Raw genomic sequence first — 12,646 nt, forward strand, 5'->3', positions numbered from 1 at the left:
TTTAATAGGTATTGCATTGAATCTGTAGATCAGTTTGGGTAGTATAGACATTTTGATGATATTGAGTCTGCCAATCCACGAGCATGGTATGGATTTCCATCTGATTACATCCTCTGCTATTCCTTCCTCAGTGTTCCATAGTTCTCCCTGTAGAGGTCTTTTACATCCTTGGTTAAGTATATTCCTAGGTACTTTAATTTCTTTGTTGGTATTGTGAAGGGAATTGAGTCTTTGATTTGGTTCTCAATTAGATTATTGGTGGCGTATATGAATGCCTCTGATTTCTGTGTATTGATATTGTATCCTGAGACTTTACTAAATTCTTTGATCAGTTCCAGGAGTTTCTTGGTTGAATCTTTGGGGTTTTCTAGATACAATATCATATCATCAGCAAACAGCGAAAGTTTGCTCTCTTCTGCCCCTATTTGGATACCATTTATTCCATTTTCCTGTCTGATTGCTGTAGCCAAGACTTCCAGCACTATGTTGAACAGAAGTGGAGATAGTGGGCAGCCTTGTCTGGTTCCAGTTCTAAGTGGGAATGATTTCAATTTTTCCCCATTCAGTATGATGTTGGGTATGGGTCTGTCATATATGGCTTGTATAATTTTAAGGTATGTCCCTTCTATGCCTATTTTCTTAAGTGTTCATATCATGAAAGGGTGTTGAATTTTGTCAAAAGCTTATTCTTCATCTATTGAAAGAATCATGTGGTCTTTGTTTTTGCTTGTGTTTATGTGCTGAATTGCATTTATAGATTTACGTATGTTGAACCATCCCTGCATCCCTGGGATGAAGCCCACTTGGTTGTGGTGGATTATTTTTTTGATAAGTGTCTGGATTCTGTTAGCTAAGATTTTGTTGAAAATTTTTGCATCTATATTCATTAGGGATATTGGTCTGTAGTTTTCTTTTTTTGTTGCATCCTTTCCTGGTTTTGGTATCAGAGTAATATTCGCTTCATAAACGGTGTCGGGGTGGTTTACGTTTTTCTCGATGTTGTGGAATAGTTTCTGCAAGATAGGTACTAGTTCTTCTTTGTACGTGCGGGAAAATTCAGGTGTGAAGCCATCTGAACCTGGACTTTTCTTTTTAGGGAGATTTTTAATTGCTGTTTCTATTTCAGCTGTTGAAATTAGTCTGTTCAGGAAATCTATTTCTTCCTGGTTGAGCCTAGGGAGGCTATTTGTTTCTAGAAATTTGTCCATTTCCTCCACATTTTCTAGTTTGTGTGCATAAAGATTTTTGTAGTATTCATAAATTGTATCTTGTATCTCTTTGAGATCAGTTGTGATATCTCCCTTTTTGTTCCTGATGGAGCTTATTAGAGATTTCTCTTTTCTGCTTTTCATTAGCTTAGCCAATGGTGTGTCAATTTTGTTTATTTTTTCAAAGAACCTACTTTTTGTTTTATTAATTTCCTGAATAGCTTCCCTGTTTTCAATTTCATTTAGTTCTGATTTGATCTTGTTGATTTCACTTCTTCTGCTGGGTTTGGGGTTGGTCTGTTCTTCTTTTTCCAGCTCTTTGAGTCATTTCATTAGATTGTCTATTTGTGATCTTTTTGTCTTTTGGTTATAGGCATTTATGGAGATAAACTTTCCTCTCAGAACTGCTTTAGCTGTGTCCCAGAGGAGTTGATAACTTGTCTCTCCATTGTCGTTTTCTTCATAGAATATTTTTATTTCTTCATTAATGAAGTAATTATTTAGTAAGAGGTTGTTTAATTTCCACGTTTTTGTGTAGAAATGTGAGTTTCTGTTAGTGTTGATTTCTAGTTTTATTCCACTGCGATCTCAGAAGTTACATGGTATGATTTCTATTTTTTAAATTTCTTGAGATTTTCTTTGTGTCCTAGGATATGGTCAATCTTAGAGAATGTCCCGTGAGCTGATGAGAAAAACGTATATTCAGTGCATTTTGGGTAGAATGTTCTGTAAATGTCAGTCAGACCTAATTGTTCTAGAGTTTTGTTTAAGTCCATTTTTTCTTTATTAATTTTCTGTTTGGAGGATCTGTCTCATGCCGTCAGTGGGGTGTTGAAATCTCCGGTGATTATGGAGTTGCTATTAATCCATTTGCTTAGCTCCAGTAAGGTTTGCTTTATGAATCTGGGTGCACCTAAGTTGGGTGCATATATATTTAAAATTGTTATCTCTTCTTGTTGAACTGTGCCCTTCACCATTATATAATGACCCTCTTTGTCTTTCACTACTTTTGCTAGTTTAAAAACTAAATCGTCTGAAATTAGAACTGCCACACCAGCCTTCTTTTGGCTTCTATTTGCTTGGAATATTGATCTCCACCCTTTTATTTTTAGTCTATATGCATCCTTGCAGGTTAGATGTGTTTCCTGAAGACAGCATATACTTGGCCTGTATTTTCTTATCCATTCAGCCAGCCTATGTCTCTTGAGTGGAGAGTTTAAGCCATTCACATTTATTGAGAGAACTGATGGCTAAGGTAGATTACTGTTCATTCTGTTGGGTTGGGTGTTGTTGCTATGACTTCTATCTTGAGCCATTGTAATATCTGGCCTTTAATATCTTTGGGTTTTGGTTTTTTTTATATTCCTGGGTTATTATTATGATGTTCCGTGCGTAACGCTGTTTTAAGTACCTCTTGTAGGGCTCATCTTGTCTTGGTGAGTTCTCTGAGCCTTTGCTTGTCTGAGAATGTTTTTATTTCTCCTTCATATATGAAGCTTAGTTTTGCAGGGAAGAATATTCTAGGCTGGGCATTGTTTTGTTTCAAAAGAGTGAGAATGGGGCCCCAGTCTCTCCTTGCTTGTAAAGTCTCATTAGAGAAGTTTGATGTTATTCGAATTGGCTTTCCCGTGTATGTCACTTGCTTCTTTTTTCTTACAGCTCTTAGAAGGGCCTCTTTAGTTGATACTTTGGTCAGTGTGATGACTGCATATGGTGACGTCTTCCCGTTTGCATTGAATCTCCCAGGGGTCCTCTGAGCTTCTTGAACTTGTATATCAAGATTTTGAGCATGGCCTGGGAAATTTTCCTCTATTATATCTTCAAACAGCTTGTCCAACACTTGAGTGTTCTCTTCTTCTTCTTCTGGTAAGCCTATGACCCTCACATTAGGTTTCTTCAGATAATTCCACAGCTCTTGGAGGCTTTGCTCTTTTCTCTTGTTTCTCTGCTCTATTTCTGTGACTGATTTATTTAATTGGAGGGTGTTATCTTCAAGCTCTGAGATTCTTTCTTCTGCTTGATCTACCCTGTTCGTGAGACTTTCCACAGTATTTTGTAGTTCCCTGAGTTGATTCTTAATCTCCAGGACTTCGGTTAAAGTTTTCTTCACTGTGTCAATCTCTTTGTTGAACCTTTGTTCCATTTCCTGGAGGCTTTTTGTGATTTCTTGGTGTTGGTTATTGAGTTGTTGTTGCAGGTCAGTGAGTGTTCTTATGATCCACATTCGAAATTCCTCTTCTGTCATTTTAGTTGCCAGGTTTTGGTTTTTGTCTCTTTCTAAGGGGCTGGTGCTCCTCTTTGGGGGTGTGTTTTCCGTTTGTTTCTTCATATTTCCGGAGTTCCTTCGCTGATTTCTTCCCATTTTGCTCCGTTGTTGTTTCTTTCCTTTAGGTTTTCGTTTGGGTATTCACACGTCTTGTTTAGTTGCTGAGCCAGTAGGTGGAGTTGCTCTCTGTCAGCAGCCTTCGCTGGGGTGGTGTCTGCAGGTCTCTCAACCCGCTGGGGATCCAGCAGTCCGAGATGTAGAGGAGGGGAAACAGCTAATTACCCTACCCTTCCTGCTGGTCTCCTTAATTACACAGGTGGGAATAGATGGCAGGAACCGGAGCAGTTCCTCTCTCAGCTCCACCCCCAAGGCAGTGCTAGAGACTTTGGAATGGAAGGCCCAGCTCCAAGTCACCAGAGTGTGTGGGTTGTAATGTCTCTCTGTCTTGTATTCGCCGAAGACTGATTCCTACAAGGCTCGGCTCTGCCCAGGCAAACTCCAGGGCCTGGACACCGAGCACAGAAGACCTGTGCAGACAGAGATTGGCCTGAAGCCGGCAGGCCCGTAGCCAAACCCAGGGAACTCCGTCTTCTGTCTCTTTAATTGCACAGGTGGAGATAAGCGGTAGGAATGGGAACAGTTCCTATCTCAGCTTTGCCCCCAAGGCGGGGACAGAAACTTTGGAGCCAAGGCTCAGCCACAAGAAACAGGACAGTGGTAGACGTAAAGACGCTCTGCCTTAAAGTAGCTAAGGGTATCTTCCTTCGTGGGTGTCTCCTGCCAGGCAGGTTCTGCACTCTGGACACAGAGCGCAGGAGACCTGTGCAGTGAGAGATTGTCCTGAAGCCAGACCCACCAGTCCCCTTGTTCTGTCTCTTTAATTCCACAGGTGGAGATAAGCGGCAGGAACGGGAGCAGTTTCTATCTCAGCTCCACCCCCAAGGTGGGGATACAAACTTTGGAGCCAAAAGCCTAGCCCCAAATCCCCGGATGTGGGGGTCCGTAAAATATCTCTGCCTTATAACCACTGACGGCTGCCTCCTGCAAGGCCCCGCACTCCACACTCTGGGCACAGCGTGTGGGAGACCTGTGCAGGGTGAGACTGACCAAAAGCTGGCAGGCAGTCAATGGAACCCACCTATCCCTGCCTTTTGTCTCTTGAATTACCCAGGTGGAGATAAGCGTCTGGAATGAGAACAGTTTCTATCTCAGCTCCGCCCCCAAGGCTGGGACAGAGACTTTGGAGCCCAGGGCGGGGCTCTGGGTCGCAGGAGAGTGTGGAAGGCAACCTTTCTCTGCCTTAAATCCGCCAAGGGGAATCTCCCCTGTAGCTCTGCCCCTTCCAGGCAGGGTCCACTCTCTGAGCACAGAGTCAGTGCCGCTTGTGCAGCAAGTGACGGTCCAATATCAAATTGGTGGAGCAGCGGCGCGTACCAGCGGTTTCTCTGCGCCGCCTCTCCAAACCCCGAGTGCAAGTCTGCGCTGGAATGCTGAGTCAGCGCCGGAATGCAGGGGCGGAGCGGTGGTGCCGGAGGGGCAGAGGGAGGGGGGTCCTAATGGATCATGGAGTCTAACTTTGCGCACTCTGACCTCTCAGTGCTATCCCAAACCTCCTCCAAATCCAAAGTCAAAGCCTCCTGCTGTGTAAACTCCCCTTACCCTTGACCTGGGAGTGTTCTGCAGGGCTCTGGTTCCTGATGTGCGGAGAGCGGTTGCTGTGAGCGGACCCTCCCCCACCTTAAACCGTGGCCATTGTGTGCTCTGGTGAACTCAGCGCGTTCCCTACTCTAGTCTCTTCTCCACACAGCTTAATCCCGCGCTGCCACTTCTCACCAACTTCAGGCATTTCCTGGCCTACGTGGGAGTGGAGCTCGGTGTAGGAAGGGGTGTTTCTCAGCGCCGGTTAGAGGCTGGCGCCACTGCCCGCTGGCAGCGGCTTAAGCCGCGCCTCGCTCCCTCCCTGATGTGTGCCTCCGAATCCCCGAGTTTTGCGGAAGAATGAATGGTTCACCTTTGCTTTAGGCTGTAAATGGTCCTATACCTTCATGTCCTGTTGAATGTCTGCAGGCTTGCAAAGCTGGTCTTGTGGAAGTGTAGATCGCTGGAGTGTGGCTATCCGCTTTCTTCACTATTTGCTCTGGGAGCAGAGAGCCAGGAGGGCACCCTTACTCCGCTATTTTCTCTTCCCCCTTTGTGGTTTTGATTTGCATTTCTCTGATGATTAGAGATGATGAGCATTTTTTATATGTTTGCTGGCCATTATTTTCTCTTTTTGGAAAAGTTTCTGTTCATTTCTGTTGCCCATTTCTTGATGGGGTTGTTTGATTTTTCTTAATTCTTTTGAGTTCTAGATAGATTCTTGTTATCAGACCTTTTGATTTCCATCTTAATTTCCTCGTTGACATGACTGTTGTTCAATGGTAGGTTGTTTAGTTTCCATGACTTTGTGTAGAGATGAGAGATTCTGCTGGCATTGATTTCTAATTTTATTGCATTGCAATCTCAGAAGATGCATGGTATAATTTCTATTTTTAAATATTTTTGAGACATGTTTTGTGTCCTAAGATGTAATCAATCTAGAGAATGTCCAATGAGCTGATGAGAAGAATGTATATTCAGTGGTTTGGGGGTAGAATGTTCTGTAAATGTCTGTTAGGCCCATTTGTTCTAGAGTTCTCTTTAAGTCCATTGTTTCTTTGTTTATTTTCTGTTTGGAGAATCTGTCCTATTCTGTCAGAGGGGTGTAGAAGTCCCTGGCCATTACAGTGCTGCTGCTTATCTTTTTTTTTTTTTTTTTTTTTTTTTAAGATCAAGTAGGATTTGCTTTATGAATCAGGCTGCACCTGTGTTAGGTGCGTAAATATTTAGAATTGTTATGTATTTTTGTTGAATTTTTCCCTTTACCATTATATAGTGACCATCTTTGTTTTTTTGTTTTTTGCTTTTGTGTGTTTAAAGTCTATGTTATCTGATATGAGAATGGCCACAATAGCTTTCTTTTCATTTCCATTTGCCTGGAATATTGTTTTTCATCCCTTCACCTTGAGTCTGAATGAGCCCTTATGGGTTAGATACATTTCCTGGAGATAGCAGATCCTTGGCTTATATTTTTTTTATCCATTCAGCCAGCCTATATCTCTTCAGTGGGGAGTTCAAGCCATTCACATTTATTGAGAGAATTGATAACTGGGGTGGATTTTTGTTAATCCTATTGAATAGAACTCTGTTGGTCTGTTTTATCTCTTGAGCCATTGTGGTATCTGACCTTCAACTTTTAGGTTTTGGATGATTTTACACTGGTGAGTGTCTGTTGTGCTAATCTGTGTGCAACACTGTTATGAGTACTTCCTGGAGGGCAGGCCTTGTCTTTATGAATTCCCTCAGTCTTTGCTTGGCTGAGAAGATCTTTATTTCTCCTGAAACTTTGTTTTTCAGGATACAAAATTCTAGGCTGGACATTATTCTGTTTGAGAAGACTTAATATGGGACCACAGTGCCTTCTGGCTTGTAAGGTCTCAGTTGAGAAGTCTACAGTTAGTATGATGGGTTTTACTCTGTCAGTTACCTGATGCTTTCACCTTATGGCTCATGGTAGCATCTTTTTCATGTTTATTTTGGCCACTCTGATGACTATGTGTTGTGGTGTTTGCCTCTTTGAGATGAGTCTCTCAGGTATCCTTTGAGCTTCTTGTAACTGAATATCTACATTCTTGGCAAGGCCTGTGAAATTTTCCCCAGTTATTCCCTGAAATAGATTATCCAGCCCTTTTGTATTTTCTTCTTCATGCTCAGGGAGCCCTATGATTCTTATGTTAGGCATCTTCACATAATCCCACATTTCTTGTAGGCTTTGCTTGTTCATCTTATTTCTCTGTTCTGTCTCTTTGACTGACTTGTTTAACACATTAAGTGCAATCAGAATTATATTTAACTCACTCTAGCTTTGCTCTGAGGGCTGCTTGAAGCATATATAAAAATCTTACTTGTTGATGTTCTTATTGTTACAATTAATATTAACATTTATTGGGTATTGGGCAGGTGGGAGGGGGGAGGAGGGGATGGGTATATACATATATAATGAGTGTGATGTGCACCATCTGGGGGCTGGACACTCTTGAAGCTCTAACCCAAGGGGGGAAGGGGAGCAAGGGCAATATATTTAACATTACCATTTGTTTCCCCATAATATGCTGAAATAAAAAATATATTGATAATTTAATTTTAAAAACATGGATTAAGTGAATAGAAGTCAATGAATTTCATTTGTCTATTTGGTTACCTTTAAATTACACTCAAAATTTTTTTTTCCTATTTTCATAATAAAACACTGTGGCTCCAAGGAAAAGATTGTGGGGTGTGTGTGTGTGTGTGTGTGTGTGTGTGTGGCAGTCAATTCAAAGTTAATTCAAACTTGTCATCTATGAGCTATGAACATCTTTCTACTGCCTGATCTAACCTATTTTTAAGGCTTTTCATTGTGTTTTGTATTTTCTTGAATAAATTTTTCATTTCCACTTCTGTTTAATTTTTCTTTAATAATTCAATTTCTTTATTGAATTTTTCATTCATTTCTTGCATTGTTTTTGTGATTTCTTTGTGTTGGTTTTCTACTTTATCTTGTATTTTATTACACTTCCTTACAATCCATGTTCAAAATTCTTCATCTCATATTTCAATATTATGATTTTTGTTGGTATACATTGCTAGAGAGCTGGTGTTCCCTTTTGGTGGTATCCTTTCACTCTGATTCTTTGTACTTCCAGTACGCTTTCACTGGGTACTTTTCATTTGGGGCAGATGTTACTTCTTATTTTTGATTTTCTTTTGTTTAGGAAATGACACATCCAGTTTAATCTCTGAGCCAGTAGGTGGTGCTTGTGGGTGAAATGCAACACCCTGTATAATTGAGTCAGTAAATTAATGCTGTAAAGGGCATGCAAATTGACCTCCCTGTCAGTAGGTGGTCCTTTCTGGAAGGAACAAGCTGCAATGTTGTTTTGGGGTCCTGTGACCATATCTAGTTCCTCAGGGGAAACACACAAATGCCCTAGAGTGGGGCCCTGGAACTTCCAGGTGAGTTCTTAATCTCCACCACAGGAGAGGCAGGTGGGGGTGTGAGACTGGGTAGGGCTGGGTTGAGTGAGCTTGCCCTCAAGCTCCACAAATGCTGGCATGGTGTCTTCTTCAGCAGGTGTCAAAGGTCCATTCTGTGCCTCTGGGCAAAGCTGGCACAGAAGGGCTGAAGTGGCCCCACTCAACCAGAAAATCTGCCTGAGGAGGCAGGGCTGTCTGAGATCCACAATCCAGCAGTCTGGAGCAGGCTTTGCTCTTTTACACCTTCCCCTATTCCGTGGTTTTCCCTGGGCTTCTACCAGCAGGCAGGACCTGAGGCCAGCCAAGCTCCCCTACAACTGTGATGCAGGCTTGGAGGTCCCTTGCTCAGGATCCCTACCAAATCTTGGAGCATGGCCCTTCCATGGGAGGAGGGGTGCCCCATGAGCACACCACAGCTAGGACCCACACTGCACTCTCCCCTCTGATCTGCCCTTGTAGGTATCCATACCTCCTGAGACTAATTTAGAAATATACCCTCTGTGTCCCCAAGCAACACGATCAAGACCTGGGGCATGGGATATGAGGTGTAGGCCCCTCCCTGGGGCCCCAAAGATTAGATCCCAATCATTCCAGAGAGAATCATGTTGGTCCTGAGTCACTAACAGGGTGCACAAGCTAGTTTTATGTCCCTCTGCCTCAGGGCGTGCCCTGCTCTGATGGGGGGGCACCAGACACACAGAAGCAGTGAGGGCCAGTGAGCAGGGAGCCCACAGTCAAAGCACTCCTCAGTCTGCTTCAGAGCCCCAAAAGGAAAGGTCTGAGCCCCATGCCCTGTGAAAGCTTCTATATGGTGGCTCAATTCTCTCTCTCTGCAGCCTCATGTTCAAAGATTATTTAAAATTTTTATGTTTTTGGGTGAATATTGGTAAGTTTAGGTCAAACTTCTTAGTTGTGATAAAGATATCTTCTATATTGCAGGTCTCAGAGAGCCCAATCCCCACATGCAGACTTTTTGACTGAGTGAGGCCTTTTGAGCCCCTTCTTGACAGCTTTGCCCAGAAACAGAGAACAGACCTTTGAGCCATGCTAACAGCATTTGTGGTATTTGACGGCAGGCTTACCCAACCCAGCTCTGCCCAGACTCACTCCCAGACCTGCCTCCACTGAGGTGGAGAACAAGGACACACCTGGAAGTCCCAAGGTACCACCCACCATGTGAGGCACAAGAGTGCCTCTCCAGAGGAACAAGAGCTGATTACAGGACCCAATAACAACACTGTAGCCTGATCCACCCAGCAAGCACAACCTACTGACTGGTAGGTCATTCTGCATACTCTTTTAAAGTATCTATTGACTCATCATACAGGGTGTGGTTGAATCTCACCCAAAAAACACCATCTACTGGCTCAGAGACTAAACAGGGCATGCCATTATTTAAATGAAAATCTAAGGACAAGATGCAACAACTGATCAACATGGGAAGGAATCAGTGAAAGAACTCTGGAAGTATGAAGACAAACACGGGAAGCACGCCCCTAAAGAGGAACACCAGCTCTCTAGAAATGGACGTTAATGTAAGACAGAACAATAAAATGCCAAAAGAAGAATTTTAAACATGGATTGTAAGAAAACTCAATGACATGCAAGAAAATACAGATAACCAACAAAAAGAAACTGCAAAAATATCCAGGACCTGGAAGAAAATTTATTAGAGAAATAGAAATATTAAAGAAAAATCAAACTGAGCTCCTGGCAATGAAAAATATATTCAGAGAACTACAAAACACAGTGGAAAGCCTCAAGAACAGGTTCCATCTAACCAATGAAAGAATCTCGGGGATTGAAGATAACACCTTCCAATTAAATAAATCAGTCACAGAGATAGAGCAGAGAAATAAGAGAAAAGAGCAAAGCCTACAAGACATGTGGGATTATGTGAAGAAATCTAATGTGAGAGTTATAGGGTTACCAGAAGAGGAAGAAAGAAAACACTCAAGAATTGGATAAGCTATTTGAAGATATAATAGAGGAAAATTTCCGAGGCCTTGCAAAAATTTAGATATCCAAGTACAAGAAGCTCAAAGGACCCCAGGGAGAATCAATGCAAACAGGAAGACACCAAAACATGTAGTCATCAGACTGACCAAAATCTCAAGTAAAGAGGTCCCTCTATGAGCTGTAAGGTGACATACAAAGGAAAGCACATCTAAATAACGTGAGACTTCTCTACTTAAAACTTACAAGCAAGGAGATACTGGGGAACAATTCTCATTCTTCTGAAACAGAATAATTCTAAGCCTAGAATCTTGTACCCAGCAAAACTAAGTTTTGTAAATGAAGGAGAAATAAAGACATTCTGAGGTAAGCAAAGACTGAAAAAAGTCACTAAGAAAAGACCAACCCTCCAAGATGTACCAAAAACAGTGTTACATACATATCAGTGCAATAAACTCTCATGAATGTAAAATCACTAAAAAGCTAAAGACCAAAGGCCAGATACCTCAATGGCTCAAGAGAGAAAACAAAGCAACAAAGTTCAACCCAACAGATTGTACAGAAATCTGTCCCACCTATCAGTTCTCTCAATAAATGTGAATGGCTTGAACTCCCCATTCAAGAGGTATAGGCTTCCCAAATGGAAAAAAATACAAATGAAGTATATGCTGTCTTCAGGAAATACATCTAACCTGAAAGGATGCATTTACACTAAAGACAAAAGGGTGGAGAACAATATTTCAAGCAAATGAAAGCCAAAAGAAGGATGGTGTGGTGGTTTTGATTTAACATAACTTAGTATTTAAATCAACAAAAGTAATCAAAGACAAAGAAGGTCACTATATAATGGTGAGGGGTGCAGTTCAACAAGAAGACACAACAGAAGAGCCTGGATATTTATGCATTTAAATTAGGTGCATTCAAATTCATAATGCAAACTCTATGTCAGATAAATAAAATGATAAACAAGAGCACCATAATAGTCAGAACATTAAAACCCCACTGATAGCACAGGACAGATCCTCCAAACAGAAAATTAGCAAAGAAATAATGGACTTAAACAGAACTGTAGAACAAATGGGCCGGACTGACATTACAGGACATTCTACCCAAAAGCCATTGAATAGACATTCTTCTCATCAGCTCAGGGGACATTCTTTAAGATTTATCATATCCTAGGACACAAAGCATGTCTCAAAAAATTTTTAAAAATAGAAATTCTACCATGTATCTTTTCAGATCACAGTGGAATTAAAATAGAAATCAACCCTAACAGAAACTCTGATTTCTACACAAAGTTGTGGAAACTAAACAACCTTCTGCTGAATGATCACTTCATAAATGAGGAAATCAAGATGGAAATCAAAATATTCTTTGAACTAAATGACAAAGGAGACAAAAGTTATCAAAATCTGTGGGACACAGTTAAAGCAGTCCTGAGAGGAAAGTTTATATCCAATAGATGCCTGTATTCAAAATTTGAAAAGATGACAAATTGAGAACCTAATGAATCAAATCAAAGAGCTGGAAAAAGAAGAACAGACCAACGCCAAACCTAGCAGAAGAAGAGAAATCATTAAGATCAAATCAGAAATAAATGAAATTGACAACAGAGAAACAATATGGAAGATTAATAAACCAAAAAGTTTGTTCTTTGAAAAAATGAACAAAATGGACACTCCATAGGCTAGACTAATGAAAAGCAGAAAAAAAATCTCTAATAAGCTCCATCAGGAACAATAAAGGAGAAATTTGAACTGATGCTATGGAGATGAAAGATATAATTTATGAATACTACAAAAACCTTTATGCACACAACTCGAAAATATGGATGAAATGGACAAATTCTTAGAAACACAAACTCCCTAGGTTCAACCAGGAAGAAATAGAATTCCAGAACAGACCAATATCAAGTATTGAAATTGAAACAGCAATAAAAATCCTTCTTTTAAAAAAAGCCCTCGACGAGATGGTTTCACACCGAATTTTTGCACATCTACAATGAAGCACTAGTGCCTATCTTGCAGAAATTATTTCATGACATCAAGAATGATAGAATTGAGCAGAGGGAGAGGAAAATGGCGGAGTAGGGGTGCCATCCTGGCTCTCTGCTCCCAGAGCA

Source organism: Microcebus murinus, unplaced genomic scaffold (assembly GCF_040939455.1).
Source record: "Microcebus murinus isolate Inina unplaced genomic scaffold, M.murinus_Inina_mat1.0 scaf001_hap2_Mmur4.0, whole genome shotgun sequence".
Taxonomy (NCBI): domain Eukaryota; kingdom Metazoa; phylum Chordata; class Mammalia; order Primates; family Cheirogaleidae; genus Microcebus; species Microcebus murinus.